This window comes from Notothenia rossii (genome assembly GCF_949606895.1).
Source record: "Notothenia rossii genome assembly, chromosome: 6".
Taxonomy (NCBI): domain Eukaryota; kingdom Metazoa; phylum Chordata; class Actinopteri; order Perciformes; family Nototheniidae; genus Notothenia; species Notothenia rossii.
The window spans coordinates 80,283,358-80,297,254 of NC_136909.1; the positions used below are offsets into that span (position 1 = coordinate 80,283,358).

The following is a 13,897-nucleotide window of genomic DNA, read 5'->3' on the forward strand; positions in this document are numbered from 1 at the left end:
GGGGTAATGGTTTTGTTGTTTAATTTTAATTAAGCAACGAATTTGTAGAACTATAAAAAGTTATGTTTTAAAATGTGTTATCTTTTTTCAACCCCAAAACCACTGCAGTTGCCGTATTTCAATGAAAAGCTTGTATTACGTTTATCTCTGCGTGCCGAATCCAGCAGCAGGCCTTTCAAAAATAAGAAATAATTGAAGCTTTCTTCACAATCTGTCCGTCATGTTGTTGTCACAGTGGTTTTTGTGTCATCAGCAGTTTTCTCTCCTGCTGTCCGTGCAGAGGCAACATTTTCCAGTTATTCAGAAGGCAGATTTTATACAATGTGCAGAAAATAAATAATATAGTCTAGTTACAGACTCACATGAATGTCTTCTGATGGTCCGCAGAAAACAGTTAGGGCATTCATGTTTCCCACAAGTCATCTGATCAACAAGTATAAGAAAAAAGGCGGATATTAGTTACTTATATATCGGATTAATGATTGATTCAATAGTTCAGGTGACTGGGACCTCAGAAAGACTACCTGATTGGGTTGTGAACTGCAAACCGATTAGTTCATGTTGTCTTTGTAGCTCGATCGACAGCATCATCACAGCTGAGTTTGTCCTTTTTTAAAACTTGATAAATGAACAGTCTGACTTCATTTCACGCTTTTTGCACTAGTTCCTGCTATTTTTCTGATATTGTTTAGCACTTTGAGGACAATCTATCAATGGTTACACCTTTCCGTAAAAAGCATTCGGTTTGATGCCCTGAGTAAAGCAGAAATACAATATTCCTAATGACTGGTATTTGGCTAGTGAGAATATTCCTGTTTAAAGGCAGCCGTGTGTCCAGCGGCTAGGCCGTTTAAATGATGTGAAAGTACCTCCTCTTTTACATGCATTCATGATGCTGTGGCGTAACCTCGTTTTCACTGTTCACTGTTCGGACCGTATTTATCGGGCTATTCTTCTTGAATGGTTGTTCATAAGAATGAACCCCGATGCAAGAGGCTGTGTGCTTCGATCTAAAGTAAAAACCCCAATGAGACACATGTTCTAAAAGCGCTGTCCGTCCAACAACCCCTCCTAAAACACATAAATACTGGAGTCTTCTCATGTTGTACTTGGAAAAAGCTACTTTCAGAGTAAGTTCTTATTTTGATTATTGATATGATTATTTACACAACTCTGATCTAATCCTGAAGATTACAATATTATTAATGGTTTATTGGTCTGTATGTAAGCATTGTCAGTTACAGGCTTTTCGTAGGATATAGGGAGAGATTCCGGAGATATTTACTTTGAGCTTCATCTTTGGCTTATGCTACAGTTTCTGTACGTGTATGTGATGCGGGGGTCTCTTCCCCTCTAACGTGTGGAGCCCAGTTGGTGTGTGTCTCCACAGGGCGCCTGGCGTTCAGCCTGGCTCTCCCATTGTAGGCGAGTGTGTGCGGGTGTTGTTGCCCCACTCTGCAGGATCTCTACCCCAGAGCTCCGCCACCACCCAACTCCACCTTTCTTCGAACACAAAACACACACACCCTTTTCCTCCTGCTCCATCCCTGACACTACATATTGTCTACCACCCACCGGTGTTAACCTGTCGACAGTGAGACGCTGCCAAAAAACAAAGTTTACCGAGTCACAGCTGTCTCCTGCCTGTGTGCGACTCTTTTTGTGTGTTTCATAGATAGAAAAACAATCTAAGTTGTCAAGAAGTGTGAAGTATGAATATTCTGTATGTTTCCGCGCATATGTTGTGGTGGTATTTTAATGTGTGTGTGTGTATGGGCTGCTATTGCATGTTCTCAGGAGGTTTAGCAGAGTAGGAATCTGGCTGCCAAAAGTGGATTGGCTTGGAAGTTGGCACCTAACTTCTCTCTTCTCCCAACTGAACCACGATAATCACTCTTGGCATTTATTGAGTTTTATTTTCTGCTTTGACACTCGCTTGGTTGATGAATCCTCCTGATATTTAGAACTCTCTAGAGTTTAGCTCTACATGAGGTCACTTTTTGCAGTGACTAAAAAGCCGCTTGACCACAATTTCTGGTGTATGTTTTGGGAATGTATTTATTAGATTTGAGCCGTAATTAGATGTATTTTTGCCGATTATTATACATTTGATTGTATAGGAAAGAGACAGGAAGGAGTTATGACTCACGTTTACGATGATCCACACCGCAGCTGGTACTCAGTAAGTGATTGTATTTATGGTACTGATCGTACTCCGGGGGCAAAACTTGAAAACATGCCACAAATATATTTTTAAAACATCGCTTTTAGCTTAAACAAAAAAACAGATCGCCAGTATTTATCAGGGCCTGATGGCAGTCATATCTTGCAATGATGTCTGAATTAAGCCGTGGAGGCAGGGGTGCACAGGCAGTTGTACTTCAGTCCCTCTACATGATGCTGATGTCAAACTGAATAGTATACATGCACTTGTTATCTTCAGTATGTCTCGTCCATACATCGATATACCATCGTGGGTCCCTGCAGGCCCCGAGCGTTCGGTGGCGCCCCGCCGCGCCGCTCGGGGGTTAAGGTGTACGTGTTAACAAGCTGGTGCAAGTGGGTTCAATATCCAGCGCCCCGCCCTCCTCACAGCCCCTCCATCGGCCTGCAATCTGTGCTGCGAAGAGCGGCTACTGCGCACCACGCACAAAACATTTGGAAAATCAGCTTGATTTATTTTTACATGGGCAAGCTGATTGCCAAACTACACAGGGGTTTTAGCACACAATGTTTTGCTGCACCACTTAATTATTTATTTTGGGATGTCGGGTGGTGTTGTTTTTTTGCCCGGAAATAGAGCGGAGGGTGGAGGGATGGAGTTAGGGAAGATCTGAAGCCAGTTACTGTTAATGATTCATTTTGATATCATGCTTTTTTATATAACTAATCATATTATTAAATGTTACATTTCTATTTTACATGAAACTTGGACATTTTTCAATCCCAGTTTTTTTCATTTTTTCATTTCAGTTCTTAAACTCATCTTCAGCTTTTTTCTTCAGATTCTGTATTTGATCTGTGACATTTTTACTTAGTTATAATCCAAATTTCTTGTGCCTTTTTCAAGCATATCCAAAGAAAATAATTATGGCTGATTTAAAATATTTCATCGCGATTCATCAAATGATAATCCATAGTTGATTTGTAAATGTATCTCACACATTTGTATCAATACAAAATGATACATAAAAGGTGATTTTTCAACTATTTTATAACCTTATCAACATGGAATTGGACAAATATGCTTGCTTTGTGTAAATGTATGTTTATTTATTATTGGACATTTCTTAAAAACATTAAGAAACTCTGTCCAGGTCGAAAATACTGTTAGGGAGCTTCATAACACAGCATCGAAATGTAATTTTTTTTTTCACGTACATTTTTACAGACCTAAAAATATATCATCTCTTTCACCTTGATTCTCAGTGAGGTCAGAATGAATTCGTTAAAACAAATAGAATACATTTCATAATCCCCATTAACCAAATCATAGATTCAAAATGTTGGCTGATGGATGCGTGTTTTTTTTTTACAAGTCATTAAAGCTTGAGATCTTTAAATCATAACGTACAAGATCTGTTCCAAAATGATGATTCGACTGGGCGTTTCCCCCAGGGGCGAATTGGAAATCACAAAAGCAAAAGATCACGTACCGATCAATGGACATGTCAGATCTTGCTAAGAACTGTGAAAAACAGCCTAATGATGGATGATGAAGTATTTCAGTTTTACAGCTCTGAAAATATTTCCGACTTTTGCAGCTTTTTAAACTTTCTCTCCTCTCCTCACCTCGCCCTCTTCTCTCCTTTCACTTCCTTTTCCTCTTCTCTTACTCTCCAACTTTCCTCCTCTCCTCCTTCTCCTCCTCCCCTCCGCTTTCTCCACGAAACACCACGCAACCTTTTCTCACCCCACAGCTGCTCGCAGGCTGTTTCACCAATTATCACTATGCATGTACACACTGAGGTCACACACACACACACACACACACACACACACACACACACACACACACACACACACACACACACACACACACACACACACACACACACACACACACACACACACACACACACACACACACACACACACACACACACACACACACACACACGTAAGACCAACATCACACCAACATTTGCTTAACCACACATTGTGACAGCAGTGTGTTTGTCAGCCCTGGAAGTGTGTGTGTGTGTGTGTGTGTGTGTGTGAGAGCTCACTGTGCAGCCTTTAAGGAGCAGCAACATATACGCAGATGTGCCTGTAGATCCACAGGCTTCACTGGGCCATATGGCCTCCACCAAGAAAGATGGTGCGTGCGTCTGGAGGAGAGGAGGGAGGGATGGAGCGAAGGATGGAGGGCCATGTGTGGTATGAGCTGTGCAAGCAGTTGTTGAAGTATGTATGCCTGTGGATGTGTGTGTGTGTGTGTGTGTGTGTGTGTGTGTGTGTGTATGTGTGTGTGTGTGTGTGTTTGCACCAGAGGCTCCAGGAGATTGGTTAATGGAACAAATGGTCGCGGCGGGCCGGGGAAGAGGGAACAGGCTTGCTGCTACCGCGGGCGGACAGAGAGCCCCGGGCGAGGGCTGCTTCATCTGGGTTTCTGCCACACACACACACACACACACACACACACACACACACACACACACACACACACACACACACACACACACACACACACACACACACACACACACACACACACACACACACACACACACACACACACACACCCTCTGTCATACCCTTATCCTCACCCCCCACCCCGAAACACACAGTGTGCTGCCATGCCCCAGAAGCAAAAAGGACGCTCCTCACAAAACTTTTCATTTGCAAATTAAGTTGGCAGAGGCGAGGCAGAAGAAAACAGGACAGCTTTCATTTGTCTCCTCTGTGTGTGTGTGTGTGTGTGTGTGTGTGTGTGTGTGTGTGTGTGTGTGTGTGTGTGTGTGTGTGTGTGTGTGTGTGTGTGTGTGTGTGTGTGTGTGTGTGTGTGTGTGTGTGTGTGTGTGTGTGTGTGTGTGTGTGTGTGTGTGTGTGTGTGTGTGTGTGTGTGTGTGTGTGTGTGTGTGTGTGTGTGTGTGTGTGTGTGTGTGTGTGTGTGTGTGTGTGATCTTAGAGACAGAGGGATGAGAAAAGAGTGAGATGTGGGAATACTTACTTTCCCGATATGCTTCACGTTTAATTGAATATTAACTTTATTTATGTTACCCATATAATATTACAAGCGGATATAATAAATACCCCATTTTCATTTTCCACAACTTTCCTTTACTTTATCAGGTTCTTTTTCCCCTGGTTCACAAGTTGAGGCGTTCCCATAAATGGCAGAAAGATTAGATTTAAAGGTGACATTTCTTTCTGCTGCTACTTTCCATTTCCAGAGCATTCTGACAAAAGGAATAGATGTTAAAGACAAATTGAATGTTTTAAAGTTTAAATGTATTTTCTATTATATTGGATGTAAGTGACTCAATATACTTTTTAAGGATGAATAAATAGATTTCAGATTTGAACTATTGAATGAATGCGAAGGGGGGAAATCTTCAAGACGTTGAGTCTCTCTCTCTCAGGTTCTGCTTCTTCCTCTGGATGGCGCTGATCAGTCGTCCTCGCCTCTCCTTCATCTTCCTCTCTCTGCATTGCCCAGCTGGCTCCTGTAGCCGGGAGCGACCGCAGGGCGGCCTGCTGAAAGAGCATTGTCAAACGGTGGCTTTACAGCTCTATCACACACACACACAGACGCACAGATTTACATCTCAGATGTCGGGGCTGTAGCCAGAGGCTGGCAAGCTGGAGCGTTAACGTGCACCGCGTCACATCTCAAGCCCCAGTGACAGGCAGTGACACTCGCTAACAGTACTTCATAAAACTACAACTAGTGCGGAAACACCTGCCTCTCTTTTAGAAGAATGTTTAAAGTTACGGCAGCAGATACACTTTAATGCCGGGAAAGCAAATATTTAAAAGGAGTCAGCAGGCCTCCAGCAGCAAACACTTTGACAGAGAATATCCGATAGCAGCCTGCAGCGGAGCGCTAACCTCTGTTAATACAGACAGAATGAAAGCAGAGACAACTTCTGAGCGCGTCCACAGCTGTTCAAAGTCTCTGAATACATTTCTGTCATCCCTCTCTATCACTTTCCAAATCTGATTTTAATAGAACTCGTCGCCAAGAGTATTTTATTTTTCACTTTTTGATCATGTGCTGGTTTAGGTTGAACTTGTGAACTTTCACCGCGCTGATGTTCATTAACTCTCTCCTGTAAAACATGTAGACTAACACCGGGCCTGTCGCCAGCTCCAACAGCAACTTTGATCTTGTTGAACGGGACTTTAACAGCTTTCACACTCTTTTTTATTTCAATTGAATTATTCCTCTCACCTTTTAATTATTGTGTTTTTCATTTAGGAAGCAGAAAATCTACATCTTACTTCATTGTTCAAAGTCAGTCTCTGATTTCTGAATGAATATAGCCTGCGATTTAGAAGAAATAATACATACATTTAATAGAAGAGAATAATAATATACAGCCTTACTGGTCAAGTTAGCATCACATTGTTTGGAATCAGCACTTTTTGCAATATATTTAGCATTATATATTATTATATACTTCTGTAAAATAACAATGAAATACCTGAAAGGGCCCTGACCAGGCTTTAGGCTTTAAGCTTGTTTATTATTAATACCAAAATAAGACTTAACATTTATTGAAATAATTATAAAATCATCTTTTTTTTAATGTTTAATATATTTCGTTTCCTCCTGACACAGCTGTCTTTTTTTCGAGGTAACAGTATATTTTTGTCTTATCGTGCAAGCAGACATGATTGTGATTAGTGGCCTCACTGAAGTCCATTTCCTATTAAATTACATTTGCAGCAATAAAGTTAAGAGCATATTTGTATTAAATGTTATAACATTTTAAAGATTTATATTGTAAAAAGATGATCTCACGCAAAAAAAACATTCAATCAAATTCCTTCACTGACATCGATCAGTGGCAGTAAAGACGATATGTGTAGAGGCAAGGGGATACCAGTCAGTATCCAGACGTGTCTTCTAATAATAGCTGAATTCAAATCATAATTTAAAGGTAGGGTAGTTAAGAATGGAGAAACCAGCTCGAGTGCGCTAGAGTTTGAAAATACGCAGCCGAAAAAAATCTGCCCCTTCCTTCAGACTTCCTTACAGAGCCCCTCCTCCAACGAACGTGCACATGACCAATGAGGGCACGAGATAAGTTTGTGCACAGGTGGAAGGCTGACAGGCAGGTAGGCCATCCAGTTATTTTATCCGGGCCGGCTAAAATGATTGGTCCTGCTTTTTACAGCGCCACGGCTTCCACAGATGAAGTTTTGTATGTATTTATTGTCAAAGCATTTCATATATTCATTGCTATCGGGATGTTAAGAGCATTCCATGGAATATAACAAAAAGTGATTCTGAAGTGAATTACCTACCCCACCTTTAATTTAATTATGAACATTTTAAGAGCAAAAACAGCCAACACTTAAGATATACTTTATTGATCCAAACTTGGGATATGTTTTCGTTGCAGCAGCATTTAAAACAAAGTATTGCATATAATAAGGAATAAATAAAAAAAGTGAACAAAAGAGAAACCATGGAGCTGTGAGTTCTCGGCCAGCCATGTGATTGGTTATAAAGTGTCTTTAATTTTAGCGAGCCCCCCCGAGAGGCTTTAGTTCAGTATACAGTCGCAGCAATTCAGAAACGTTTTTATAATTCGTATTGCAATACGAGACGCTTAGTTCATCTGTGTTATGAAAAAGCATGACAGGGAGGTTGCAGATGAGCACACAGACATCACACAGAGAAATAAGGATACGAAGGAAAAATACGTTTTTACACAACCTGACATTTGTCTCAGTTTAATCATTTAGTAGAAATAAATGTTTAATCCCACTGCCTCTTTTTACACAGCACCCGTAAAATAAAATAGGCCTACATTGAATGGTTTATCATCATTTATTGCATGATTTTGATTTTGTTTCAACTTCAGCGAGAATGCAATATAACCATATTTCTTTCTTTCTCAAATTCTACTGTATATTATAAGAAAAGAAAAATGCATCTCAATGAAAAGTAATCTTAAAGATGATTTCAACTTGTTCATTATGGAAAAGAAATACAATACATAATAACTAAATGTCCCTTTGTTAAGGGTGCAGCACACGACACTCATTGAGCCAATCCAATATCTACACTTGTGTTTTCAGACATTTAGATGTGTGTGTCTGATTGTGTGACTCTTTTGGATTGGGCTGCGTGGGAAGAGTTACAGAAGTGTCCTTTAGAAATATGACGCTGACATGTTTAATGAAGAGTAAAACTACACATTTCAAAGAGGCCAGTCGGAGAAATATACGGAAATGACGATAAATAAATAAATATCTCAAGAAAATGCAAGAACAGGAAATAACGGTGAGATAACACTCGCTGATCTCATCCCGATCAAAACACACCGTGTCACCATCGTGTCAGGCGTGCGTGTTAGCAGAGCAACAACTGGCATGACAGGTTGGTGAGGGGAGCGGGGCCTCCAGGCACACACACACACACGCACACACGCGCACACACACACACACGTACACACACACACACACACACACACACACACACACACACACACACACACACACACACACACACATTCTTGAGTGCAGTTGTGTGTTAGCCAAGATTTAGCTAGAGCAGAGGGGTGTAAGGGTGGTGACGGTGGGCCTGGGATTGGGCGAAATATGGTTGTGTGTGTGTGTGTGTGTGTGTGTGTGTGTGTGTGTGTGTGTGTGTGTGTGTGTGTGTGTGTGTGTGTGTGTGTGTGTGTGTGTGTGTGTGTGTGTGTGTGTGTGTGTGTGTGTGTGTGTGTGTGTGTGTGTGTGTGTGTGTGTGTGTGTGTGTGTGTGTGTGTGTGTGTGTGTGTGTGTGTGTGTGTGTGTGTGTTTGTGTGTGTGGCAGCTGCAGCCTTCATGCCCCTGGCAGTGTTGTTGTAACCAGGCAAGCCAAGGCCGTCTGCCTGTATTCTTCACCCCCCAGGCCCCCTGCCTGCTACACACACACACACACACACACGGACACGCACTCAGCGACATATAAGTTCAGTTAGTAACTGCTAGGGCTAAAACTACTGATTATTTGCATTAATCGTTTGGTCGTTAAAACATCAGAAAATTGTGAAAAGTGTCCTTAAATCCAAATGAATGTCGTCGCCATGGGTAACACAAATATACTAAGTTTATTATGATATATAAAAGAAGGTAATCTTAACATGTGAGAGTCTGAAAACAGCTTTTTCTGCAATGTTTGCCATTAAATCATTTTCAACTAATGAATTATTAAAATACTTCTTTCATTCATTTCAATTAATTTTCTTTTATAATTAGTTCATTTTTACTCTTGATTTCTAGCAAGTATTATACAAATATTCCTTGTTTTCCGTATGTGTGTGTTCAGAAACCGTTAAAAACCTACTCTTTGATTTTAACCCACATTCACACACAGATTTTCTTCTCTATATTTTTAGGAAACATAAAAAACAAATCTCCATACTTGATGTCAAAGCGTCCCTCAGTGTGATCCAGTCTGGGTGGTTATTTTGGGAGAATATGCAGTGAGACATTAGTTTGCTCCGTGGCTCGTTTTAACTCCTTTTGATAATGTATGCACTGTCCAATAAATATTTTCTTCAAGTGGCGCGCTCCGCTAGCTGATTTGTTTAATAATAAAAACGCACACATTCATACGAGGCTGTCGATCGCTGCCTCCAGATCTTTTTTCTTTTTTTTTTTCTATCACCGTCTCTCTGTTTTCTGCACGGTGACGCTATTGCTTTCCCTTTGGACCGTGCCTTTAGGACATATGCTCCCACCTGTAAATAAATATGCAAACACAGACAAACACACAGCACAGAGTTTAGACTCTAGCTGTGGGCTACGGCTGATGTATACCACTGAGAGGTAACTGTGTCTGCGTTGTAATTAATCTCCTTAGTAGCTGCAGTCAATAGAGAGTGTGAGCGGAGTTTGATTATCGGGGCTGTCTGGGGAAATTACTGCAAACTGCCTCTCAGCAAAACTCGCTTTAATACGACTGCTGGAGAGACAAATACACGCTTACTACCACGACGACCAGTGATGTGTAAACCAGACTCCTCTCACAGTATCGGGTCCTTTGAGTTGAGGCATTTAAATGTACAGAATAATTCAATTTTTCAATACTTTTCACTCGTGGAATGTAAATACGTACTGTATTTAAGTACATTTCTGTGAGTATTCTAATGTTCTGCTGTACTCCACTACATTTTCAATGCAAATATTTTACTCCATTACATTTATCCGACAGCTTTAGCTACTTCACAGTTTCAGATTATTAGCTAATACAACAAAAAAATATAAGCATTGACACATAATTATTTATTAAGATATCAGGCAGTATATAAAGTATTTCCAATGAGCTCCAACTTGAACAGCTGTGATGAACACATTAATGGATCTCCAATCATTCAGTCATTTGTTGTTTCTGATTTGTATTTGATAAGAAATGAGCCGTTACTTTTGGTGCTTTGACTCTATTTTGATGCAAATCTACTGTACTTCAGTAACATGTTGAGTACTTGTGAGTATTCTTACAATTTAGTATGACTACTTTTACCTAAGTCAGAGATCTGAGTATTCTTCTTCTGCTCCTTTCTGCATAATATGACGTCAGTTTCTCTGTTTGAGTAAATGCAAGTTCACCCGCTGTTTGCTATTAAGAAATGTAATTTATGACATCTTGGACCATTGACACTACAAATATTTGTTTATTTATTTTAGAAATCAGAAGTCCTTTATTCGCCTACAGTGTACGTCTACAGTCTACTGTGTACGGTGCAGGTTAAAGACACAAACACGACTGCTCTGGAAGCGGATTCAGGTTATCTTTTGGAGGAGTTTAGTTTGAGTGTAGGAGTTGTGTCAGTGAAGCGTGGGCTCCAGCAGGTGGTGTCCTTTCACCAGGTCAGCTCCCTCTCTAACCCCCCCATCCCACACCTCCGCCAGCCAGCAGCAGGTGTCCATGAGAGGGGAGGGGGGGGGGGGGTCTGCAGCTGGAGCCCCCCCCCCCTCCTCTCTGTGTCTCCTCCTGCACTTCCATCACAAACCTCTCACCTGCTACAGATCCCCTTCACCTCAACATGCATTTCATCTGACCGTCCATCAGTTCATCTTCCCCACTTCCAGCAGCAGGCAGAGGCGCGCCAGAGTGTGTGTGTGTGTGTGTGTGTGTGTGTGTGTGTGTGTGTGTGTGTGTGTGTGTGTGTGTGTGTGTGTGTGTGTGTGTGTGTGTGTGTGTGTGTGTGTGTGTGTGTGTGTGTGTGTGTGTGTGTGTGTGTGTGTGTGTGTGTGTGTGTGTGTGTGTGTGTGTGTGTGTGTGTGTGTGTGTGTGTGTGTGTGTGTGTGTGTGGGGCATTAAGCCGCATTAAGCCCTAATTAATGAGTGTGCCAGTCGATAGAGGCCAGTTATTGGATTTGCTGCTTTAGCTGCTGGAAGGAGCGCTGCCTTAATCACACACACACACACACACACACACACACACACACACACACACACACACACACACACACACACACACACACACACACACACACACACACACACACACACACACACACACACACACACACACACACACACTGAGGCAGGATGCACAAGGTGAGACAAGGGGTGGATTAGAGTGTGTGTGTTGTATAAGAAGGCCAGAGGTTGGAGGCTCTCTGGTCAGAGATACTGTGTGTGTGTGTGTGTGTGTGTGTGTGTGTGTGTGTGTGTGTGTGTGTGTGTGTGTGTGTGTGTGTGTGTGTGTGTGTGTGTGTGTGTGTGTGTGTGTGTGTGTGTGTGTGTGTGTGTGTGTGTGTGTGTGTGTGTGTGTGTGTGTGTGTGTGTGTGTGTGTGTGTGTGTGTGTGTGTGTGTGTGTGTGTGTGTGTGTGTTAGCGTGTAGCAGGGTCACAGCTTTACTCAATGCATTACATAAGCCTGCAGCTTACAACCTGCAGCTGCGGCTCCAAACATCTCGGTTCACGACCCGTTGCCCGACGCCTGGCTGCCGCTCCGGACGCCTGGCTGCCGCTCCAGATCTCTCTGCGTGACAGCGTGATGTCATGATGTAGCGGTGTTGTTCAGCTTCCTCATAAATGCTTGTGTTTTGGATAATTCACTGCCTCAGTTTCTCCCTTGAAATGGAAAATCATCAGAGGTCAAAGAAGTACTCATATCTTGTACTCAAGTAAAAGAAGTGGATGTCCACCACATAGGGAAAGTATAAGTCTTCCCTTTGCATTATGGGAAACATGTAAATTGCCCAAGCTTGAGACACAATAGAGACTAAAGTCAAGATATCTTGGCTAAAGATTCAGTTTTCTCTAGAGTGCCAATTTCAATAAAACACATTCTTTACTTCACTTCTTTAGCTTTAAACATTTGTAATTAAAGGGCCAGTTCAGCTAAATTACCAAAACACATTTTTCTCCCTATCCTCAAGTCAAATCCAAGGTTTTCAAATATCTCATTATTATCAGTCGATCGTATGTTTCTGAAAGAAAATCAATACATTTATGAAGTTTAAATCTGGCTGTAGGCACCAGGAATAAAACACTATCCAACCCTGGTATTAAGTGGGTGGCAGAAAACGTGTAGACCAATTTATAAAAACCTGTTTCAATAAAAACCACAACCATCTGTATGGCTAGATAATTATAGATACTAAAAGGAACTTAAGGTGATAGTTAAAATGTTTTGATTTTGGTAAACTGAGACTTGAGGGTTGTCGTTGTGGAAAGCTATAAAATGACCCTAAGAGCCTTAAAGTCATTATATCCTGACTTCACAATTTGATTCTTCAGATATGGTAGTGTATTTATGTTATTACTTCATCAGTTGTGGTACACCTCAGAGGAATAACTCAAATCAATAAGTAAAAAAAAACCCCTCTCCACAATCATCCTCACAGTGCAGATTCTTCCTGGCATGTTGAAGCGTCTCCTGCGTTACGAAGCTGCAGAGCTGGCCGTGTCTCTTTCTGGAGAACATTGTTTTATGGAAGGACGTTCGGTGCGTCTGCATGTAGAGATCAGAGGTTGGGATTGGATAAGGATTGGCATTTCCTCACCGTGACTCAGATCAGTTTGGTGTTGCCTTCAGTCGCTCTCAACACTTCCCTCATCAAACATTTACAGCTTCAGAACAACGGGCTGTTTCTGACCTTTCCCTCCTCTGCTGCACTCTGTGAGCGGCACACTGTTGGGTCTGCATCTTGGCTCAACACACATGGGCTCTATCTGTGTGTGAGTGTGTGACGTGGCGGTGCCCTGCTGTGTGACGTGTAGGAGGGAGAGAGAGGGGGAGGCCGGTCAGGACAGCTTGGCGGCCGGCTGCAGGAACACCAGGCGGGGGGGGAGTCATCGCCCTCACCCTCCAGGGCTGAGATATAAGGAATACTTCACCCAGAAATGATCTTTTTATAACAGTAACTAACCTGGGCTACTTGATATCTTGAAGGAATGTTTTTTTTCTCGAATGCTTCCGTGGTGGACGAAGAATCAAAAGAGTTAGAACAAGTTATTGCTAGATTTAGGTATCCATACAGCCCAATATCACAAAACACATTACAAGATGGGGTGTTACAATACAAATAAAATGATTTGAATGAAATAAATATACAATAAAAATACCATACGATAAAATGTATGACCTATAGGATGTTCTAGGAAAGCCTGAAACCAGCCCTAACTATACACATCTCTAAAACTCACAAAACTCCTGCAAGACCAGGTTTGATGCTCAGTTGTATGCTAACTAGTCTGAAACACACTTTTTAAAACCCC

At 41.8% G+C, this 13,897-nt stretch overlaps 1 protein-coding gene across 1 annotated transcript in view; it reads left to right on the forward strand.

Moving 5' to 3' along the window:
- The window catches only part of sdccag8 (SHH signaling and ciliogenesis regulator sdccag8), a 57,377-nt gene that overhangs the window by 33,545 nt on the left and 9,935 nt on the right, over positions 1–13,897 (forward strand). The window lies entirely within an intron of this gene.